This window comes from Acomys minous (genome assembly GCF_964271855.1).
Source record: "Acomys minous genome assembly, chromosome: 5".
NCBI lineage: Eukaryota > Metazoa > Chordata > Mammalia > Rodentia > Muridae > Acomys > Acomys minous.
In genome coordinates this window covers 25658194-25680374 of record NC_140494.1, presented here as the reverse complement: position 1 = coordinate 25680374, position 22181 = coordinate 25658194, and the positions used below count along the sequence as shown (strand labels likewise).

At 47.0% G+C, this 22181-nt stretch overlaps 1 long non-coding RNA gene across 1 annotated transcript; it reads left to right on the top strand.

Annotated features, from left to right (window-relative positions):
- The first annotated feature begins 276 nt into the window (after positions 1 to 276).
- LOC311597639 lies at positions 277 to 7872 on the top strand. The gene is made up of 3 exons (XR_014779295.1): positions 277 to 409; positions 5748 to 5865; positions 7804 to 7872. It is a non-coding gene; the product is annotated as an uncharacterized lncRNA (long non-coding RNA).
- Positions 7873 to 22181: the final 14309 nt, after the last annotated feature.

Genomic DNA, 22181 nt, shown 5'->3' with positions numbered 1-22181 from the left:
TGTGCATGAGTGTGTCTATGTCCTGCCTCCAGGCTAAAAAGGCCTCCCTAGGCTGAGCCCAGCAGCACATGGCTCAGGGACATCTGATTTCGGCAGTGGCATGTCATACTTTTATAGCATGCTGTCCCCTGCAAAGAAACAGGCAACCGGAGAGAACAGAGCCAGTTCTTTAGGGACCTTGCTAGCCTGGCCAGGGAGCAGCTCCCCAGCAAGGCAGAAGTGGAGGGGACCCAGGAGTTTGCTTCCACTCTGAGGGCTAAGGCAGAGGCAGCGGTCATGAGTTAAAGCCTGCCGAAGCCAGGAGACAGAGAAGAAGGCGTGGAGCCCAGCTGAGACCCACGCATGCGCAGGTTACAGGGTTTTAAACACAAGGGAAAAGGAAGGACATGCCTAGCTACACCGCTGCACGGTGAGGACAAGGCGGCCCCAGCCTGGCCCAGTCCACTTGGCAAGCACAGAGTTCATAAATAGCAGCTACAGCCGCTCTGTCCACCTTCACTCCCACCATTCTGCCTGCCCCGTCCCCTTCCGGGAAACAGCTGTCTCCTGGCCGGGCTGTCCCCGGGGGTGGGGGTGCGGGGCTCCACACTGTCTGAGACCAGCTTCAGCCTCCCGAAAACATCATTTTGACGTTAGCAGCAGCAGCATTTCCTCAGGGAAGCTTGCTCTGACACCAAGAGTTAGCCTTTTCCCTTGTGAAAATACACCTTTAGAGACTGGGTCTCTTGCCTTCAGGGGCCTTGAATCCATTGTGATTGTGCGTTTATCGGTGAGAAACATTTAATTAATACCTACGGCGGGGGTGGGGGTGGCACACGTCTTTAATCCCAGCACTCAGGAGGCAGAGGCAAGTGGATCGCTCTGAGTTCAAGGCCAGCCTGATCTACAAAGTTAGTCCAGGACAGCCAAGGCTACACAGAGAGATCCTATCTGGAAAAACCAAAAGGAAAGAAAGAAAGAAGGAAAGAAAGAAAGAAAGAAAGAAAGAAAGAAAGAAAGAAAGAAAGAAAGAAAATCTCTGGCTCTCAATGAACTACATTACCCTACGTGCAAATATCCAGAAATAGATCTGGTAGTAATTCTCAGAAATCATCAAAACTCTGCTGCAATGGTGAGGCTTGGGTAATCCCAACCTCATCTTACAAGCCCCACCCCAACTGGTGGATCAAATAAAACCCAAGATACTAAGGAACAGGGCTAGGAGAGCAGAGAGACAGTGCTACCTGTAAAAGCACGTGCTGTTTAACTGTGAGGACTGAGTTGTGATCTCCAGCACACCATTATAAAAACCAGGCACAATGGCGTGTGCTGTAACCCCAGCACTGGGGAGGCAGAGACATGAGTCTCCCCGAGCACGATGGCCAGTCACACTAGCTCAGTCAATGAGCTCCAAGTTCAGGGAGAGACCTTATGTTCAAAAAAAAACAAACAAACACTACAGTGGAGAGCCATTTAGAAAAGCACTGGCCATTGCTCTCTGACCTCCACGTCCCTGTGCACAACCATAGGCACACACAAAGTATGGGATTTTTTTTTCAAGACAGGGTTTCTCTGTGTAGTCTAATTGTCCTGGACTTGCTTTTAGACCAGGCTGGCCTCGGACTCATAGAGATCTGCCTGCTTCTGCTTCCCAGCGTGCTAGGATTACAAGCGTGCACCTCTATGCCTGGCTCCCAAAGTGTGAGATTTTATTTTAGGATTGTAGCTGGGGTAGTTTTGCTAAACGGCTTGGTCATACTGGGCACTTACTAGAAACCGGGCACACGTACAGAGTGCTTCGCCAGACAGTCCCTCATTAAGCCTTGGTCTTAAAACTGTTAAGAGGTGCTTCTAGCTATAGCCTGCATATGAAGAAATATGAGTCCTAAACGTTTAAGGAGTTTGGTAGCTAGAGGCTTGGCTCACCAATTAAGAGTGCCTTGCACAGCTGCTTTAAGGAAGGCACTTCCAAACTCCGCCCATCTCAGTGAACTTCCTTCCAAACTCCGCCCATCTCAGTGAACTTCCTTCCAAACTCCGCCCATCTCAGTGAACTTCCTTCCGTACAGCCTGAACGGCCGCTCCGAAGCCATAGAGCTTCACTTAAGGCTTTATATCTTCGTTATCAATTGCATTTTACTCACATGTCATGGAAGAAATTTTAAAGCCTTTCCCCTGGTATTTCTGGTTCTATCATAGCTTTTTACTTTCTGTGGTGGATACATATAAGTTTTAAAACTAATTTTATTTATTATTTGACAATTTCATCCATGTATATAATGACCATGTCCACTTCCAACTCCCCATCCTGCACCCCTCTTATTTTCATATATATGACACCAATTACTGCTGTCTACACAGGCATGGGCAACCCTGGCAGCCACACCTTGGGAGAAAGGTGACTCTGCCCCCAGCAGCAATGACTTGCCAATGGCTCCTCAGCTGGGCTGCAGCCTCACAAGTGTCTCTCACCAGTGCTAGAACTCTGGCTGGCTCCATCATTGATCTTTAAAAGTCTGGTGCTGGCAGCCACAGTGAGTTCCTTGCCACATGCAGGAGAGAGCATTTAACCCCTTCCTTCCCCTCATGCAGCTCTAAGGTTCCCGCTTCCTGAGGTTTTCCCATAAGCCGTGAGAAGTTGTATTTAGGGCTGAGCCCTCGACAGTCACTGACTCTCAGCACTTTGAGAGCAGCACTATCTATGGGTAGAAAAGCAAATACTTAGAAGACAGTTTGACAACACGTCCATTTAGCAAACACACACACACACACACACACACACACACACACACACACCAAATCTATGACCCCTGCAGCCACGGGCTTTCAATCATTTCAGCCAGGCTTACAAAACCAGGCAAAACTTCCCTCCTGTCGATCAGGCTTCAAACACAATGAGAAAGTCGTTGGTCACCCCATAATGGTCCTGCCACTATTGTACTCTCGGACACTGTATCCTTAAATTAGATCACAGAGCAGTGGGTGCCCACAAGGCTTTTCCGCTCCTCACTCACAAGCCATTCCTCACGCCTTCCTCCCCCTTCACCTTGCTCTCCTTTCCACTTCAACCTTTAATTCCCAGCATCTACGTCACACTCTCGGGTCACATGCATTCTACACCTCCTCCCTCCCTCATTAAGCCTCTTACCCTCCACCCCCATCCCCCGAGTCCCTTTCTAGTTTTCTGACCTCCAAAGATGCCCAAATAATCACAGATGTCAATGTTTAGACACCTGAAGCTGAGATCCCCATGTGTGAGAGAATCTGGGTCCTGGGCCTTGGTTACTTCATCTGATACTCTGTTTCCCAGGTCTGTCCATCCGCCTGCAAAATTCATCATTTCATTCTTCTGTATAGTTGAATAAAATTCCACTCTGTGTGTGTGTGTGTGTGTGTGTGTGTGCTGTTCATCAGTTGGTATGTACCTAGGCTGACTCTATTCCCTACCTATGTGAAGAGAGCCGAACATGGATGTGCAAGTCTCTCTAGTAAAAGAAAAGTCCTCTGGATATTTACCAGGATATTATAGCTGGATTATATGGTAGCTATATTTTTTAGCTTTTTGAGACGCTCCATTCTGACCACCATAGTGGCTGCATAAGTTCACACTCCCACAATCAAGACATAAAAGTTATCCTTTCCCAGAACCCTCACCAGCATTCGTTATTGTTTATTTTCTTGATAATAGCCATTCTGATTAGGATAGGACAGAGTCTCAAAGGTGATTTAATTTCTATGTCCCTGCTGGCTAAAGACGTTGAGTACATTTAAAATGCTTATTAGTCATGTGGATTTCTTCTCTTCAGTTTTTTTCTATTCCATCCCAAAGGTCATTTTTAAAACTGGGCTGTTAGTTTTCTTGATGTTTAGTTTCTTACGTTCCTTGAATAAATCTTTTTTTTAAACGCAAGCAATTTGCTTCAGCTCTGATTTTAAAATGTGGGATCTGAACATACTCCATTTGTCTCATCACCCACACACGTTTACTTATTTCCCTACTTAGATATACAGACAGGATGTTACTATGTGGCCCAGCTGGCCGTGAACCCACAATCCTCCTGCCTCAGCCTCCCAAATGCCAAGATTATGGCTGTGTACCACAATTACCAGCACACCCTGCAGCTGTACCCACCCTGGTGTGCCCCTCCAACCACGTCTTCTCTGAGGCCAGGACATCCATCTTGGAAGTGAGCAGAGGGCAGGCTCCTTCAGGGAGTTCTGCTCAGCTTAGAGAGGAGACATTTTTAAAGAGACGGATGACAGAATGTCAGAGACGCAGGCTTGCGATACGGACCAGTGTCTGAAAAGAACATAGAGGGGAAAGTAAAAGTTATGCTTTCTGAGTTAGAACTCAGAAACACAGGCAGGCTGAGCAGGGAAGACTTGTAAGAGAAGTCATTGATGCCAGGCATGGTGGTGCACGCCTTCAATCCCAGCACTCGGGAGGCAGAGGCAGGAGGATCGCTGTGAGTTTGAGGCCAGCCTGGTCTACAAAGAGAGTCCAGGACAGTCAAGGCTACACAGAGAAACCCTGTCTCAAAAAAGAAAAGAAAAGTCACTAAGGAAGGGCAATCAACCTCTGCTTCAGTCTGCCTGCCTGTGATGTCATTGCCTACCTGCCATGGGGGTGTGACCCTGACCAGTATATAAAAGGACAGACCTACCTCGCCCCTCCCTTTCTTTTACTTTCTCTCTTCCTCTGTCTCTGTCTGTCTCTCACACATTCTCTCTCTCTCTCTCCCTCTTCTCTCTCTCTCTCTCTCTCTCTCTCTCTCTCTCTCTCTCTCTCTCTCTCTCTCTCTCACCCCTCTCCCCGTTCCTTTTCCCCATACTCATTTAATAAACCTCATATAATCTTATTATCTCATATCTTCTTATCATTTTCTTATATAAAACTGTAAGCACACAGCTCGCCAAGGAGACAGTTAGGCCTCCCGTTTTTTTTAACACCCTTTCCAGGTGATTGACAGGTGGGCTTGGAAGAACTCTGAAGGGAGGGGACAATAGCGGGTCATTATAATCTTCTAACCTCCGAGCAGTTTGGAATGTCATGTCTCCACCTGGGGCTGAGGTCCAACTCAATACTATGCTCCTGACCAGAAATTATGTAACTCTCTGAAATGATCACAATGTAGCAAGAGAAATTCTTCCATACACATGCAAAGCCTGCAATCTCCACCTTCTTCCTTCTGCCTGGGATTTTAGAGACAAGAAAGGCTGTGGTGTCCCGCCCTCCTGTCCCACGGCATTTAGAATTTATTTATTTATTTAACTTACATGTGTGAGTTTCTTGCCTGAATGCATGGCTGTGATTCACGTCTGGTGCCTGTGAGATGCAGAAGCAGGAGTTGGACACCCTGGAACTGGAGTCACAGATGGCTGTGGATGGCCTCATGGGAATCAAACGTCTCTGGCCCTGCTGAGCCATTCAGAATCTGAAGAGGGCTTGTGAGCCAGGCGTGGTGGCGCACGCCTTTAATCCCAGCACTCGGGAGGCAGAGGCAGGCGGATCACTGTGAGTTCGAGGCCAGCCTGGTCTACAAAGTGAGTCCAGGACAACCAGGACTACACAGAGAAACCCTGTCTCCAAAAACAAAAACAAAACAAAAAAAGAGGGCTTGTGATGACCTCTTTCCCTCCTCCTCCCCCTGCCCCCCACGTACACCTTTAAAAGTACAGAGACATCAATGAAACAGAAGTCGCCCCAAAGCTAACTGGGCAAGGCGTCCATCTGCAATGACTCAAGCTTTCCCTTCTCTGATTCGCAGGATGAACTGGGTGCCACCACAGGTTCCCCACCGTGAAATGCTGCAGCACAAGCCCAGAGCTTGACCGCCTGCCCACTGACCGAAACCTCGGAACCGCATTGTGTTACTGTAATAGAAGGTTGGCTATAATTTTAAGCTGGATAACCTTTTTAAAAAGCATTTTAAAAAATCTTGTCATTATCTCTGCATCCAAAGGCACTGCTCCCTAAGACTTTAAAAGAACACTATTACTATAGCCCTGGGCTACAGTTTCCATTGTATGCTTTAGAAAGCCTTTGAGTACATTTTTACAATGTAGTTTTCAAGTTCAACTATTCCAAAGAACAGGAAAAACCTTGTGTTTGGTACCTGGCCTACTAATGAGTTCGTGCACATCTGCAGAATTCCTTAAGAAAAACAGTGACAATTAGAAAAGGTTTCTTAGACCATAACTCAATTAGAAACTGGCAAAGAAAAAAAGCACTGAATTTTATCAGTTTTGATCATGGGACTCGGTTATGCATGGGCAGCTTTGGGGTATAAATACCAGGATTCCTTCTGCATAAAGCTACTTCCAGGCACAATCCTACATTACTGGAAATTAACACATCACACACCACACCACACATACACACACACACATCTGCATGCACACGCAAATGTGTTCATGCACACCTGCACTCACATGCACGAGGGAACACACGTATGCACAGTCATCTCAGTGTATTTGCACCAAAGATAATGAAGAGAGCAGACAAATCGGTCTGACAGGTAATTTACCATTCCTGTTTGATTTCATCAGCCGAGCCATGGTGCATTATGAACCAGAGAAATTAGACAAAGTCAAGGAGAAGATTGCATCAGTGTTTAATGTTTGTTTTCCTTTACCTGACAGCCCAATTATTCTCAACAAAATATACCATTATCTAAGAGGAGAAGTTTAAGCATCCCAGTAATAAAAACAGTATTACTAAAGTTTTCAGCAGGCTTGACATCTTGGAGAAGACAGTGTGTGTCGTGGTTAGACTTTTTGTCAAGTAAACACAAGCTAGGGTTATCTGCCTCCCTAAGACTGGCCTGTAGGAAAGCTTATGGGGCATTTTCTTAATTAGTGGTTGATATGGGAGTCCAACACACTGTGGGTGATCCTGGGATATGTAAGAAAGTAAGCTGGGACAGCTCTGGGACAGGAGTGGGTCCCAGAAGTTTGAGGGGGGGGGTGATCTTAATGGAGATTCCTAGCAGCAGGTGATATGGAGCCTGAAGTCTCCACCTTCTGTATCCAGGTGGGACTTCCAGTAGAAGGAGGAGGACACCAACCCACCCATAAAACCTTCAACCCAAAATTTCTCCCGCCTACAGGAGTGCAGGGATAAAGAAAGCACAGAGATTGAGGGACTGGCCAGCCAATGACTGTCCCAACTTGAGACCCACACCATGGAAGAGAGCCAGGCCCTGACACTATTAATGATACTCTGCTATGCTTGCAGACGGGAGCTAGCATAACTGTCTCCTAAGAGGCTTCATCCAGCAGCTGATGGAAACAGATATGGAGACCCACAGCCAAACAATAGACTAAGCTCAGAGTCTTGTGGAAGAGTCAGGGGAAGGATTGAGGGAGCCAGAAGGGATAATAACTCCACAAGAAGACCTACAGAGTAACCTAAATTGGACCTGTGGGGGTTCACAGAGACTAAACCACCAACCAAAAAAAAGCATGTATGGGCTGGACCTAGACCCCCTACACATATGGAGTAGATGTGCCCCTTGGTCATCATGTGGGTCCCCTAACAATTGGAGTGGGGGCTATCTCTGACTCTGTTGCCTGCCTTTGAATACCTTCCCCATAGCTGGGCTGCCTTGTCTGGCCTCCGTGGGAGAGAATTTGCTTTAGTTCTGCTGTGGCTTGATGTACCAAGGCCTCCCCTTCTCTGAGAAGTGTGAGGGTGGGAATGGAAGGAGAGGGGGCAAGGGGGCCTCGATCAGGCTGTAAAGTGAATAAATAAATTCATTAATGGGAAAAATGAGCGTGAGGAGCAAGCCAGTAAGCAGTGTCGCTGTGTGGTCTCTGTTTCAGCTCCTGTCTCCAAGCCTCAGCTTTGACTTCCTGCCCTGACTTCCTCTTGTTAATGATTATGATAGGGACATGTAAGCTGAAATAAACACTTCCCTCCCCAGTGATTTTGGTCATGGTGTTTTATCACAGCACTAGAAACCCTAAAACAGGACGTATTGTCTTGATGACAGGCATGACACTATGTCACTGTATTTAGGAGAGGCAGAGAAGCCGGCATACCATACTCTGTGTAGTCACAAAACAAGAGATGTTCTGTCCTTTTTTTTTCTTTCTTTCTTTTTTTTATGATTTATTTATTAGGGTCTGGAGAGATGGTTCAGAGGTCAAAGGCACTGACTGCTCTTCCAGAAGTCCTGAGTTCAATTCCCAGCACCCACACGGTGGCTCACAAACATCTATATTTATTATGTATACAGTGTTCTGCCTGCATATATGCCTGCAGGCCAGAAGAGGGCACCAGATCTCATTACAGATGGTTGTGAGCCACCACATGGGTTCTGGGAATTGAACTCAGGACCTCTGGAAGAGTAGTCAGTGCTCTTAACCTCTGACCCATCTCTGCAGCCCCTGTCCTTTCCTTCTGAATGCTGAGCAGAACATAGACAATTCTAAGTGAGGTACCAGCTCTGTGCTGGCTATGCCAACCCAGAACTACACAGGACCGCATCATTGAAAATGAGCAGAGCAGTGCATGCCTTTAACCACAGCAGTCAGGAGCCGGGGGCAGGCCTCCCCAGTAAGTTTGAGGCCAGCCCGTTTTACATAGTGAGTTCCAGGACAGCCAGAGCTGCACACGAGACCATAACTCTGAAAAGAAGTCTCTGTCAGCATGAAAAGCCTCAAACGCTCTAGACCCAAAGATTATGGAAACAAGGTTTTAGTATGTCCCTTTGCCTTCAGAAATTGATCTTGTGAGCAGAGATCAATTGAGCTACAGCTCAGACACATATGTTTTCTGTTGGGGTGGGCAAATGCGTGCACATAACTCTGTGCTCACACATGAGAGGCCAGAGAGCATTAGACATTGTTCCTCAGGAGCCACCCACCATGGTTTTGAGAGAGTTTCTCAGGAGGCTCATGGCTTAGGCCCAAACTCTACCCGTTTCCATCTCTCCAGTGTAGCGTCCGCGCCACCGCAGTACCGAGTCAAGGGAGAGGGACTGCGGATTTAACTCGTGCTCATATTTATAAGGCCGAAGGGCTTCCTGACAATACTTATTAGCATTTTCAAAGGCCAATTGTTTAATAATGGGCATGGCTCCTTCCACATCTCCAAAAATCCTTCCTGCCAATTGCATAAGGTGATAAACAAATTCCTGGAAGGGCTCCGAGGGTCCCTGGACCACTTTAGACAGCTGCTCTCCTGTCCCCTTATTAGGCAAGGACTTCCAAGCCCTCGTGGCGCAAGTTGCAATCTGCGCATACACAGCTGGGTCATACTGTATCTGGGCACTAAGTTCAGTATACAAACCCATGCCTGCTAGCATATCCACGTTTCTCTGTGGAACCCCAGCTGCCGCATTACGTGCGGCGGTCTGAATACACTGTTCTTGATAATCACTGTGCCAAAGCAAATAATCACCCCCACCGAGGACTGCTCTACACATTTGTTGCCAATCACTAGGTGTTAAGAATTGTCCTGTGAAGAACTCAAAAATGGCGATCGTAAAAGGGGCATGTGGACCATAGGCCATAACTGCCTCCTTAAGCTGTTTTATGTCTTTAAACTGGAGGGCTTCACGCTGTCTCTGCGTTTGCCCTGGGTTAGTTGGGTGAGGCACTTCGACTACTGGAAAGACTACTCCCCGAGAAGGGGCAGAAGGCTCTGCCAAAGATAATTGACTTTGATAATCTGGGTTATACGCTGGGGGCCGCTCTCCTCTAGTTTCTTTTCCTTCAACCTTACACTCCTTCAACTTCTTCTTTAGGGCCCGTATCTCAGAGGTTAAAGTTGCCTCTTCCTCCTCAGAATTAGAAGATATATCAGGGGCAATCTCAGACGGGGCCAAAGATTTTACAGATTGCTCCTCTTGCACTTCATTTAGGACAAGTTCCAAACTTCCTAGCTGCTCTCTTATTTTCTCATCCTCATTCCTAAGCGCATCTCTAACGAGAAGCTATAATGAAAAGGTAGCAATAGGAACACTGTTGGACCCTTCGTTTCGTAAAGTCCTCTGGAGATCAGACTTCACCTGATCCCAATCTTGGATATTTAGCTCTCCCGATACCATAAACCAAGGACTACTCAATTCTATTGTTTTTTATAAAATCTTTAACACTCTCATGCTTAATCCCGGTGCCTTAATCACTAGTCCACCAGAACCATGGACAAACCTGCGGCACCTATTTTCCCGGTGCCTTAATCACTAGCTCACCAGAACCATGGACGAACCTGCGGCACCCATTTAACACGCCCGTTTCCTACCTCCCTGAGGCGCTGGCCAGTTTCCCCGGGCGATCCGTCAGCTTCCTTCCTTCCTTCCCTAATCTCTGCGGAACCTCCACTTGTGGCGCCCACGCCACCGCAGTACGAGTCAAGGGAGAGGGACTGCGGATTTAACTCATGCACACACACACACACACACACTAACACAGCGGGTCCTTTGTACTAAAAGAGCAGCATCTGCAGCAGCAACCGTGGCAGTGGTTTATTATTCTCGTTTTTTCAGAGTTCCAAAGAGCCTTCTTACAGGCAGCAAAACAGGAATCCTCCTCCCAGGTGAAATCCCTCAAGAGGTGATTGCACACAGGAGGAAAAGTCTCGAGGAGAGGAGGGGTGCATTCTCAGAGCAGTAAACATGACTAGCTAACCAAGATAAACACAGACATGGAAGCTGCTAGAACTGGACATGAAACAGCAAGACAGACAGGCAGCCCAGTCGGGCCTGGTTCCTACATCCAGCTCCTAGATTGCAAATAGCTCTTCTTTCTTCTTCTTCTTCTTCTTCTTCTTCTTCTTCTTCTTCTTCTTCTTCTTCTTCTTCTTCTTCTTCTTCTTCTGTGCTGGGGACCAAACTCAGGTCTTCATTCTCATGTAGCAAGCACTTTACCAACTGTGCCATTTCCCTAGCACCCAGATATTTTTTTTCTTATGGGAAGTTTGTGTTTCCAGTATCTATTCTGAAGGAATAAATGCACACAACATTGGGGGAAATCCTTTAGAGTCCTTGTACACCAAATGTGATCAAATGTATTCTACTTTAACCAACCACCAAGGAAGTGCTTGTATTCCAAGACGGTGTTTTCCTAGGAGTGGAAAGATCATTAGACCAGGGAAATGGATCCGTTGGTCGGATAATTATTCCCCAGGCACTCACATAGTAACAGATTGGCCTCAGCTTGGCACTACTGAGAGGTTGTAAAAACCTGAAGGGGGAGGGGGTGACAAAGGACTTAGCCGTCCTCTCAAAGCATATTAGGGCCCTGTGAATTTCCCTCCAGCTGTTTCTCTTCCAGGCTGTGTGAGGTGAGCAGCTTTGCACACACCAGAAGACAGTAAGCCAACTGACCACCAGCTGAGACTTTCACAAGTGTGACTCAAAATCACTTTTTCTTTTTGTGAGTCACCTCAGGACTAACAGTAAAGCTGGCTATCCCAGCTTGAGGCCAGGTCATTAAACTTAAATTACACTTTTTGGGGGGGGGGGGAATTGATCAAACCATTTTATTAAGAGGCTAAAGAGTAGGGAGGGGACAAAGAACTGCACACGGTTTGGTGACAGCAGGGAGGGTCTTTCCAGTTGTCCTTCTCTGCAAAGGTCGATTTCATTCTTGAAGCTTAAGAAGGTTAGTCCTGGCTCGTCTTACCTCAGAGAACCTGTGAGAGGGATGGAATGAAATGAAAGCAGGGCGAGTGAGATGGCTCATCCATCAGGGAGAGGCACTGAGGGCCTGAGTCCCAAACCTGGAACCGTGTGGTAGAAGGAGGGGAGTGACTTCCATGAGTTCTCCGATTTCTACATGCACACTGTGGCACGCGCACGCGCACTCATGCACACACACACGTTTAAAATGATGGGGACAGTAGTATTGATAATAATAAAGCTGACAGGCGCAGGGAAGCTGATGCAGAGGGCTGGACTGCAGACTCCCTCGCTTGTCCTTTTCACTCCATAGTCAGTGCTCACCAAAAGCAGGGAGCCGATGAGAGGAGAGATAATAGGAAAGGGAAAGGCAGGTTAGTAAAACTATACCACAGATTTCAATTCAGGTGAACGAATAGGCTGATGGCATAAATAAAATGTCTAAATACCGAATATGTACAGAATTCAGTGTATGATAAAGGTGTTATCACAAGCCAGTGGTATTGAGATCACTTAGAAAAATCACTTGTTTGGTCCTGGAGAGACAGCTCAGCAGTGAAGAGCACTTTCTGCTCTCACAGCAGACTTGGGGTTTGGTTCCCAGCATCCACGTGGTGGCTCACAGCCATCTGTAACTCTACTTTCAGGAAACTCAGGGTCCTCTGTTTGCTTCCATAGGCGTGTGCTTGATGCACTCACATACAGAGAGGCAAACACTCATACACACAAAATAAAAATAATTTTAAAACTATATAAAAATTGACATATCTATAGGATAAAAGAAAAATGCTAAAAATATTAATTGACAAAAAATGTAGTTCTTTTTCGTGGCCCCTCCTAGGCAGTTGGCTGCATTTAAGATGAAACTGAAAATTCTTTTTTGGGGGAGGGGTTGTTTTTTGAGACAGAGTTTCTGTGTGTAGCCTTGGCCGTCCTGGACTCGCATTGTAGACCAGGCTGGCCTCGAACTCACAGTGATCCGCCTGCCTCTGCCTCCTGAGTGCTGGGATTAAAGGCGTGCACCATCACCACGCCCGGTGAAACTGAAGATCTTTTCCCAGCCACCAACTGTCATAAACTCCCTGACATGGCCTGTAAATGCAAATACTTTTTTAAGAAGCCCACAGCCATGGAAGTAGCGGCTGATGCTCTGGGTGAGGAGTGGAAGGGCTGTGTGGTCCGAATCAGTGCTGGGAGTGACAAGCAAGGGTTTCCTGTGAAGCGAGGTGTCTTGGCCGTCTGCGGAGTGCTGGTGAATAAGGGGCCCTCCTGCTCTACCTAGAACTGGAGAGGGGAGGTGCAGGTCCGTTAGCGGCTGTACGGAGAACGCCAACCTGGGTGCTCTCAACTTGGTAATTGTGTGGGGGAAGGAGAGGAGGGCGATCCTGCGCTGAGACTGCGCCTCAGCATACGGGGCCCACAAGAGCTGCAGAATATGAAAGCGTTTCTGCCAACTAGAGATGATGTCTGCCCCGAAACAGAAGGGGTAAAAACCCAGGACTGACCGAGGCACCCAAGATTCAGCGTCTTGGCTCTCCACGTGCCTTGCAACACAAAAGCCCACATGGCTCTAAAGAAACAATGCGCTAAGGAAAATGAGGAGGCAGCAGAATATGCTAAACTTTTGACCAAAAAAATGAAGGAAGCCAAGGAAAAATGGCAAGAACAGATTGCCGAGAACTGTAGGCTGTCCTCCGTAGGAGCTTCTACTTCTGAGTCCAGTCAAAAACAAGGAATCTTTAAGAGTAGAGCAGAGGCAAGTGGATCGCTGTGAGTTCGAGGCCAGCCTGGTCTACAAAGCAAGTCCAGGACAGCCAAGGCTACACAGAGAAAGTCTGTCTTGAAAAACAAAAACAAACAAACAAACAAACAAACAAAAAGACTACTACTCACATGATGAGGTTCACAGCTATGATGCAGTTCAGGAGTACTGCATGCTCAGGATCTCCTGAGCTACACAGTGAGACTGGGCTCAGAATGAATATTGTTTGCCTGAATTTTATCTACTGCCGTTCATCATACTAAACGCAAATACACAGATCTTAAAATACTATCAAAAATAAAATCTATTTCATGCCATGTCTTATCAAAACAAACATGCTTTCAAAACAAAACGCGGCTATTATTTTATACATTTCTAAATCTACTTTCATAAACTTCTTTAATACTTGGCCCTACTGGAGATAGGGGGTTGTCGTGTTGGTTTCGGTATTTGATCTGTTGCTCTGATTGTTTGGGGACAGTTTAACTTCCGGTCGGTAAAGGGATGTTTAAATCACGTTTTCTAATAATCACAGGCAGTGTTTCTTTCACACTGTACCCGAACACGGCAAGCAGAAGTCGGTTTCCACACTTCACTTGCAAATTAAAATCCACCTGGCAGCCTGAGCTTCTAGCTTATTTCCACCTTCACTCCCATCATGCATTGGTCTCTGCTGGGTGGTGTTGGCTCCCTGAGTGCTCCTGTTTCCAGTGTCGATGCGTCCAGTGTGCAACAGAGCAAGAAACAGTCAGCTTTGTTATGGCAGCACAGCGCCCACGAGTACCGGAAACTAGGAACTGTCTGAGGCATTGGATGAGATCTCACAGAGTTCCAATACATTCCCAATCTTTTCCTTTTCTAGGGCCTCACGGTGCAAGCCAGGCTTTGCCTCGAGCTCATAATCCGCCTGCCACAACCTCCCTACACGCACAACGCCACACACACGCACAACGCCACACACGCGCACAACGCCACACACGCGCACAACGCCACACACGCGCACAACGCCACGGTCAGGAGCTTTTCTTCTTAAACCGATGCTTGTGAGTGAGCTCTCCACTCCTGCCCCAGCATCCCCGACAGGCTTTGGGTTTCTGTCGGCAGGTTCTTCAAGAGGCGGAAGTGCACTGCAGTCGGTCTGGGTCTGGAGATGTACCCATCTCTCGACTGCGGGCTCCTTCCTTCCCATGGCTCTCCTTGGCTCTGGGATGCATCGCTTCCTTGTTTTATCCAACCCTGATTGGCTGGCATCCTGGCTATAGTTTAGATATGGCTTCTGCTGAGCAGCTCTTTCTTAACCTTGCTGAAGAATTTCTAATACCATCCTGAAGCCGGCTGTTGCGTGGGCGTTTTGACGATGTGCTCCACACAGTCAGCTTTGCTTCCTGTTTGGCACCTGGAGTTTGGCTTCCTGGCAGGCGCGGCCCTTTATTTAGTCGTTCTTCTTCCACCTCTGCTCTCATTAAAAGCGTATTTCTAACTCGCCTCCTAAACACGTTTCCATGGGACGATTTGCTTTGAAACTCGCAGTAAACCCAGCACCGTATTCGATTTCCTATGAACTTCAGAGTAAAGGGCTCCTGGCCTCCCGGGTGTGCCCTCATCTCCACACCCACACTCGCACTGTTAAAAAGCAGCCACGTAGCCGCTCCCATCTGAAGGGATCAGCAAGGTGGGACTGGATCCCAGGACTCTTCACTTTTTGTCAGGGTGAATGAAGGCCCTTGACTCTGAATAATGTCTGAGCGTGTGTGGTCTATCCTAAGCACATACACCCCATCCTAGCCCTAAGTGGGTGGCGTTGGGTCATGTTTCACTGTAGCATCTCTCCATGTTCTCCTGCTAGCTTGCTACTCTATGGCTGTGATAATTCTATTATTACCTTGCCATCAGCAAAAGCAACTTACACTTTGAGGAACGTGCTGTTTAATAACTGGCACAAAATACGCATACATAAGCGTAAATGAATTTAGTGATACAGATTTTATTTATAATACTCTTTATGGCAAGTTCCACAAGAGAGAGATTTGTTCTCAGTGTTTTTATTGACTTTCCCTGAAATTCTTGTACCTGCAGCCATCCCACAGTTACAGCTGATTAATGAGTGTAATCTGCAGCACGCTGGCAGACATTTCATCTGCATCAACGAGAAAACAAAACAGGACAATTAAGGAGTGTGTCAGTGCTTCACTTTGTGGGCGATCTGTCTTTCGCTGCCGAATGAGGTCATCGTTTTCTGAGTACTGGGAGAATATTCTGTCGGTGTTTGTACTGCTCACAGTGGGGACCAGACAGACACGTTTCCAACTCTCAACAGTGAAGACTCTTTCCAGCAGCTGTTTTGATCAATCAGCCAAACACCCCGTGATTAATCCAAGTTAAGTTGATCTAAATACCATCACCATAGTCGGTTTCAAACTACCGTGATGTCACGGCACACAGATCCAGGGGAACCATGGAGCGTCCACACGAGGTAGAGAAGTCCCAGCACAAATAGTATGCCCGCAAACTGCAGCTAAGCCAGAAGGTGCCAAATGCATTTGACCCCAGCACTGGAGAGGCAAAGGTTAATGGATCTCTGTGAGTTGAGGACAGCCGACCTGGACAGAGTGTTCCAGGTCAGCCAAAGCTACTTAGTGAGACTCTGACTCAAAAACAAACACAACAAAAGAGTGCAGATAATAGGAAAATGTAACAAAATGCCAAATAGCTCAATTTTGGCCATTGATTATGTTTCTAAACAATCCCTAAGCCTGAACTGAGGAAAAATATACACAAACTTACCATCTTCTTGACTCTTCCTTTTCATACACTTTGCACCTTCTGAAAATATGGGCTCACAGCAAGGTCCTGTGTCCTCTGAGTTTTCTGGGAGCTGAATTCAGACCCTTACCCAGACTCAAGGTCTACTTTCTGTGTGGTAACACCAAAGAGGACTTGCTTTCTCCCACCAGGACCCACATACAGCAGTGATTTATAGCTAACGATGACAGTAGCGAGTTCTGGCCCCGTATTCATTCACTAGGTTATAGCTGAATACCTAGTGCTGTCTCGCCCCCTTTTCCGTCAGTAGTTGGAGCTTTTCCTCGTCTGCCGTTGGTCTCAAGTACTCATGGGAGGAGGAACTGAATTTTCCTTCTTTACTTACAAGATGACAAAATTCTCTTTACCATGCCAACGTGACCAATCTGGCTTTAAGTCTCATTGTGAAATCATGGGTTTAAGCATAGGAGCAGGTTTTAACTCACGACAGTTACTATGGAAGGGCTCACACTCCCCCACTTTTGGTCAGTGGCATTCTGTTGGTGCTGTGGCACTCTTGACAAAAGCCTGGTCACATACAGCAGCTTCATTGCCAAGACGGAGACCTTGCAGGAACAGCTTTACCCTTCTTACTCCACAGCTGGAGTCACACCTGGAGTCAGCTGCATGTCCATAAGCCATGCTGTCTTTAATGAGCTTCAGAGTACAGCTGCTAGGGCCTCTCTATTAGCTGATCATGTTTTGAAGGCGTCTTTGGTAAGCATAGTTAATATACTTGGAGAAAACCCAAATACCCCACATGAACACACTCATTCAAGTTCCTATTACATATACACCAGATAGAAAATACCAATATGATGCCAAAAACATTAAAATTTGTATATTCATTGCAAAAACAGTACAAAATTTCCATTTCTGTGAGGGCATATAGCACAGTTTCCTCCTCATTAGGTTCTTATTTCTATGGCCAAATGAACATCTCATTTTCAAGGCTATGACTTAGATGGGTGTCCCCCACAGACAGTGTATAGAGCCTGGTACCCAGGGTGAGGCTTTGGGGTAGGGGCAGAACCTAGCAAGCATGGCCTGAAGGGAACTGTGGAGCCTCATCTCTGCTGCTTGGCTTCAGGGTGAAGTTTGCTCTCTCACATGCTCTTGGCAGGATCACAGGTCCTCCAAGTGGTGGACTAGAGCTCCCAGAACACTGAGCCAAAATAAACCCTTTTATATGCTTGGTGCCACAGGCATTTCATTGTAGTGATGGAAAACTTACACATCAACCATCAGGAGTGTGTGTGTGTGTGTGTGTGTGTGTGTGTGTTTTCTGGGTAGATCCTAATTAGATAGGTGTGGTTGGCTTCAAACTTGTGGTCCTCCTCCTCCTCGGCCTCCCTGCAGGTGTGCTCGGCCAGGCCTGGCTCAATCATTTCTCACGTGGATGTCCTTGTGGTGTTTGCATGCTGGTTCTGTAACTGAGTCTTAGAGTGGGGCTCATTGGGAAAGCATTGTTCTGTTTTATTTTGTTTTGTGACAGGGTTTCTCTGTGTTAGCCTTGGCTGTCCTGGACTCACTTTGTAGACCACACTGGTCTCAAACTCACAGCAATTCACCTATCTCTGCCTCCCTAGTGCTGGGATTAAAGGCATGCATACCATGCCCAGATCGGAAGAGCATCCTTTTAACCAGCAGCAACTTTATGCCCTTGACACTGAATTTTTCTAGGTAGAAAATCCTTGCCTGTCTTTCTCTGGGTATCTTAAATATACCACTGTGTCTTGTGTGGTAGAAGGAAAAACCGTATGCTCTTATACTTCCCCCTGGCTACCAAGTATCCTTTCAAGTAAAATGGCCGCAAGTTTTGCTTCTATTTGTTCAGTCCAGTAATTTTACTAGCATAGACCTTGTCACTTGGTTACTTAGGTCAGGGTTAGTAGTGCTCCTTTAAGACGTTACTTTTATAATTTCAGGAAAATGTATCTTAAAATGTTTTAACATTTCTTTTGCTTGCCTTGGTTTTTTGTATTCCTGTTTGATCCTATTTTCTTCATGGTCATGTTTTAATCCCAGATTTTCTACTTAACTGTAAAGCCCTCGCATTTCACTTTCTGATTCTATGCTTGAACCTCCTACACTTTCGAAGTGATTTCTGTTCCTCAAAAAGGAGCCACTCTTGATTCTGTCACGGGCACAGTCAGTACACATGAAAACCACCGTGGGCCGCGCCGACAGTTTTTCTTGTTTTTGACAACTTCATAATGACTTCAGGTTTCCTGGCACAAGCCCCTCCCAGCCTGCCTGCGTGTACGCTACAGGGCCAGCCTGCCTGCGTGTACGCTACAGGGCCAGCCTGCCTGTGCACACGCTACAGGTGGCCCTCGATGCTTTCTCAGCCCTGGTAGAAAGGTGAACGATCCCACAACCAGGAAACTGTATCATAGGAAGCCTATGACAGCCTGCCAAGTGCTGGGCCGCCCGGAGCGCCTGAGTGCGCGCCCAGAACTGAAGTTTTTGGGTTTGTTTTGGTCAGTCCTCCCACTAAGTGGGTCGTGGAGCCACGCCTTGGGCTTCAGGCTTAGCGGCAGGAGCTTTGACCGGCTGAGCCATCTTACTGGCCCATTTCGATTTTGTGTCATTGTGTGCAATAGTGAGCTGCAGTTTCCCAGGGCTCTTGATGTGCCTGAATTTCCAGGGACGTGTTATTCTGCTCCTTGCTCTACTTATGGATGTGACCTTGTTACTATTTTTGCTTGTTTTTATGCAAAATTAGTTTCCCCAAAGTATTGAATGAGACTAGACAGAGGTTCCTGTCACCTTCAGAGTTTATTCTGGTGGTGTTCACGCACTGTGCTAAAACATCCTGCAGCTTGCTTTCGAAGCCTACTTCGCCTTCCCATTGACCCGCATTGGCGTATCGATGTTATCCCAGCTATCCTGCTCTCTCACTCACTTTCAGCTCATTTGCTTCAGTAAACTCTTCATCCTGGAGCTCTGAGGAGTTGCCGTTCATCCTTTAAAAGTGTGCACCACCGTGTTCATTTATTGGTTTATTCATTTAATCACTTTACAGCCTGATCCTAGCCCCCTCCCTCCTCTCTTCCGGTCCCCCCCTCCCCATTTCCCACTTTCCTTCTCAGAGAAGGGGAAGGTCCCAAGGGGTGCTAACCCCATCTGGCACCTTAAGTCGCAGACAGGAGCCTAGCATAAGTGTCATCTCAGAGGCTTCATCCAACAGCTGATGGAAAGAGATGCAGAGACCCACAGCCAAATAGGCCGAGCTCCAGGAGTTTTGTGGAAGAGTGGGAGGAAAGACTGAGGGATTCGGAGGGGGCAAGGACTCCACAAGAAGACCTACAGAGTCAACTAACTGGCACCATGGGAGCTCACGGAGACTGGACCACCAACCAAAGAGCAAGCATGGACTGGGCCTAGACCGCCTACACATATGTAGCAGATGTGCCGCCTGGCCTCCACACGGCTCCTGAGGGACTTTTTAAAAAGCTACTGCGACTGGTCATCTTGAGTATGGCAGAGCTGCAGAGCCATCCCCATCCTGGACTGTGGCTGTGAGCAGCAGTGTTCACTCTGGTCACTACTGTGGCCCCACAGGACAGCACAATGCTTCTTACTTACATATCAAAACACGCACAGAATTTGTTCAGTGAGCAAAGGAGGGCTTCTGGGTAGAGACAGCTTACAGTCTCCTTGCCCCTTCCCGTGGGTGCATCTGGACACATGGCTTGTCATTTGTTTTGTGGAACTTGATGGCAGCTGGGCATGCTAGCAGCCTTGACAAAAACACTTTGATGTCTAACAATGCCCAGCCATTGTCACTGGCAATGCTCAGGGGATCAGCTTAACTCCAGTGGGTCAAGAGACAGAATGTAACCGTAGGTCAGTAACAAGACGGAGCCTGTGTATCAAGGATGTTCCTTCAGATCTGCTTCTTTAACCAGGGGGCAGCTTCAGAGAACAAACGGACCGATTACCCAAAGACGCTGGGATTCTTTCTTTCCCAACGTGGTGTTGGCTTTTTAAATTTTTCTTATTTTTTTATTTTTTGGTGTTGGCTTTCTTAACACCGTTACCCGCCCCCGCGGCCCCCTGCCCCCCATGCCTTTGGCACTTGAGTCCATCTTCTCCAGAAAAAAAAACGACACTTTGAACAGTCCTCAGAAAGTTCCACAACAGCCCCCAGGGAGCAACTCAACTGACTGTGAAAAGCAAACAGCAATGGGAACAGAGCAGGAAGGGAGAAGGTGGGAGGAAGAGTCTTGTCCCTGCGCATGTGATGGGAAGTAGGGCGGAGCCCACCTCTCTAGAGGGCAAAGCTGCATCACCGCATCACCCAGACCTCATCTAAACTGAAACACAAGCTGACTGCTGGGACCCACACTCCCTTCCTCACCCACCTTATCCGTAGTAAGCCTTTACGACAGGGTCAGAAACACACCCACAGCAGCAGCTTGTGCTGGGATATTGTGTGTTAACTATGCATGAGTACCACCTCTGGGGGCAGGGGCGAGAAAAACAAAAACAAAACACATGGCTTACATTCCTGCAATAAACCAAATAGCAATTTGATGGAAAACAAAAATACGAACTGCCCAGCAGTTCTGAGGGCTCTTCCTGAAGCCATAATGCACACTTCAGCAAGCAGCTGGTGCAAGCATGTGCCGACCCAGTGATTACTCTGAGGTACCAACGTTTTCATCTGTGCCTGGATGCCAGGTGTCTAGAGACCTCCCTACCACCTCCAGTGCATCCCTGCAGGCTGCAGCGGACACAGCGATGCAGCTCGGAGTCCAGAGATCTCACTAGTTCCTGCAGAGTTTCTAAAGTAGGATTTTAGAAAATCTTTCCCACTAAAGTAGAAATTCCTAAAATTTGAATATAAGCTTGTAACACAGCTTCTGAAAAGGTTCTCGTGGTATAGTCTACCTCCCTGAAGAGAACAAGGTTTCTTTTGTTTGTTTGTTTTGTTTTGTTTTGTTTGTTTTTCGAGGCAGGGTTTCTCTGTGTTAGCCTTTGCTGTCCTGGAACCCGCTCTGTAGACCAGGCTGGCCTTGAACTCAGGGAGATCAGCCTACCTCTGCCTCCCAAGTACTGGGATTAAAGGTGTGCACCACCACCACCCGGCTGAGAACAAGGTTTCTATCGAGAGAATTTCAATGTCTTTTTAAAACCCAGTTTGATAAAGCTATAACTGGAAATCACACCACATTCTGTTCGTTCTGTTAGCACCAATACATAGGCGGATGCTATGACAGGTCCTCAGGCTTGGCAGCCCTCTATTTAAACTGTATTTCCTCCCTATGTTAAACGCTAATGTAGACAGGACAAAACATTGTGTGTCTTTGTTCCTGTATCTAAGGACTTAGCCAAAAATAAAAAAATAAAAAAAGTTTTGTAATTATTCTTCACTACCAACTATCCAGACAATTCTCTAAGGTTGAAATAACGCTGGGCATCTGAAATATAGTTATTCTAAGTAGTTGTTAGCAGGAATAGCCCTTATGAAATGACAGCTGTTTTACATCTCAACACAGGACTGACTGGTGCAGGCACCCCAGTTTCTCTATGTCCTTATATTTACTTTTCCCTGGAGCAGTGGTATGAAATTGTATCTTTTTTGTTTTGGTTTGATTTTGCTTCTTTATTTCTTGAGACACGATTTTGTAAAGGTGACTTTTATTCTCCTGGCTCAGTTGTTCTGCAGGAGGCTTATTACTTCCTTCTGCCGACCTAGGCCTAGTCCTGGAAGCTTCTAGCCTCTATACAATCTAATCGAGGCCTAGAACCTTTTCAAGCCTCTGAGATTACTGCTTAATACGCTCACCCTTACTTGTTCTTCCTGAGCTCTGGCCTGGCTGGTTCAACTCAGCTGTTCTGGCTCAAACTCTTCTCTCAGTTGATTTATTTAATCTGGCTTCTCTATCGGCCCAGAATTGCTCTGCTTGGCCTCAAACTAAGTAAGCAATCCGCTCTCATCTTGTGGCTTCTTCTCATTTTCTGGCTCGTTCCATCTTCACCTGAGTTCTCTCTCTGTAAAA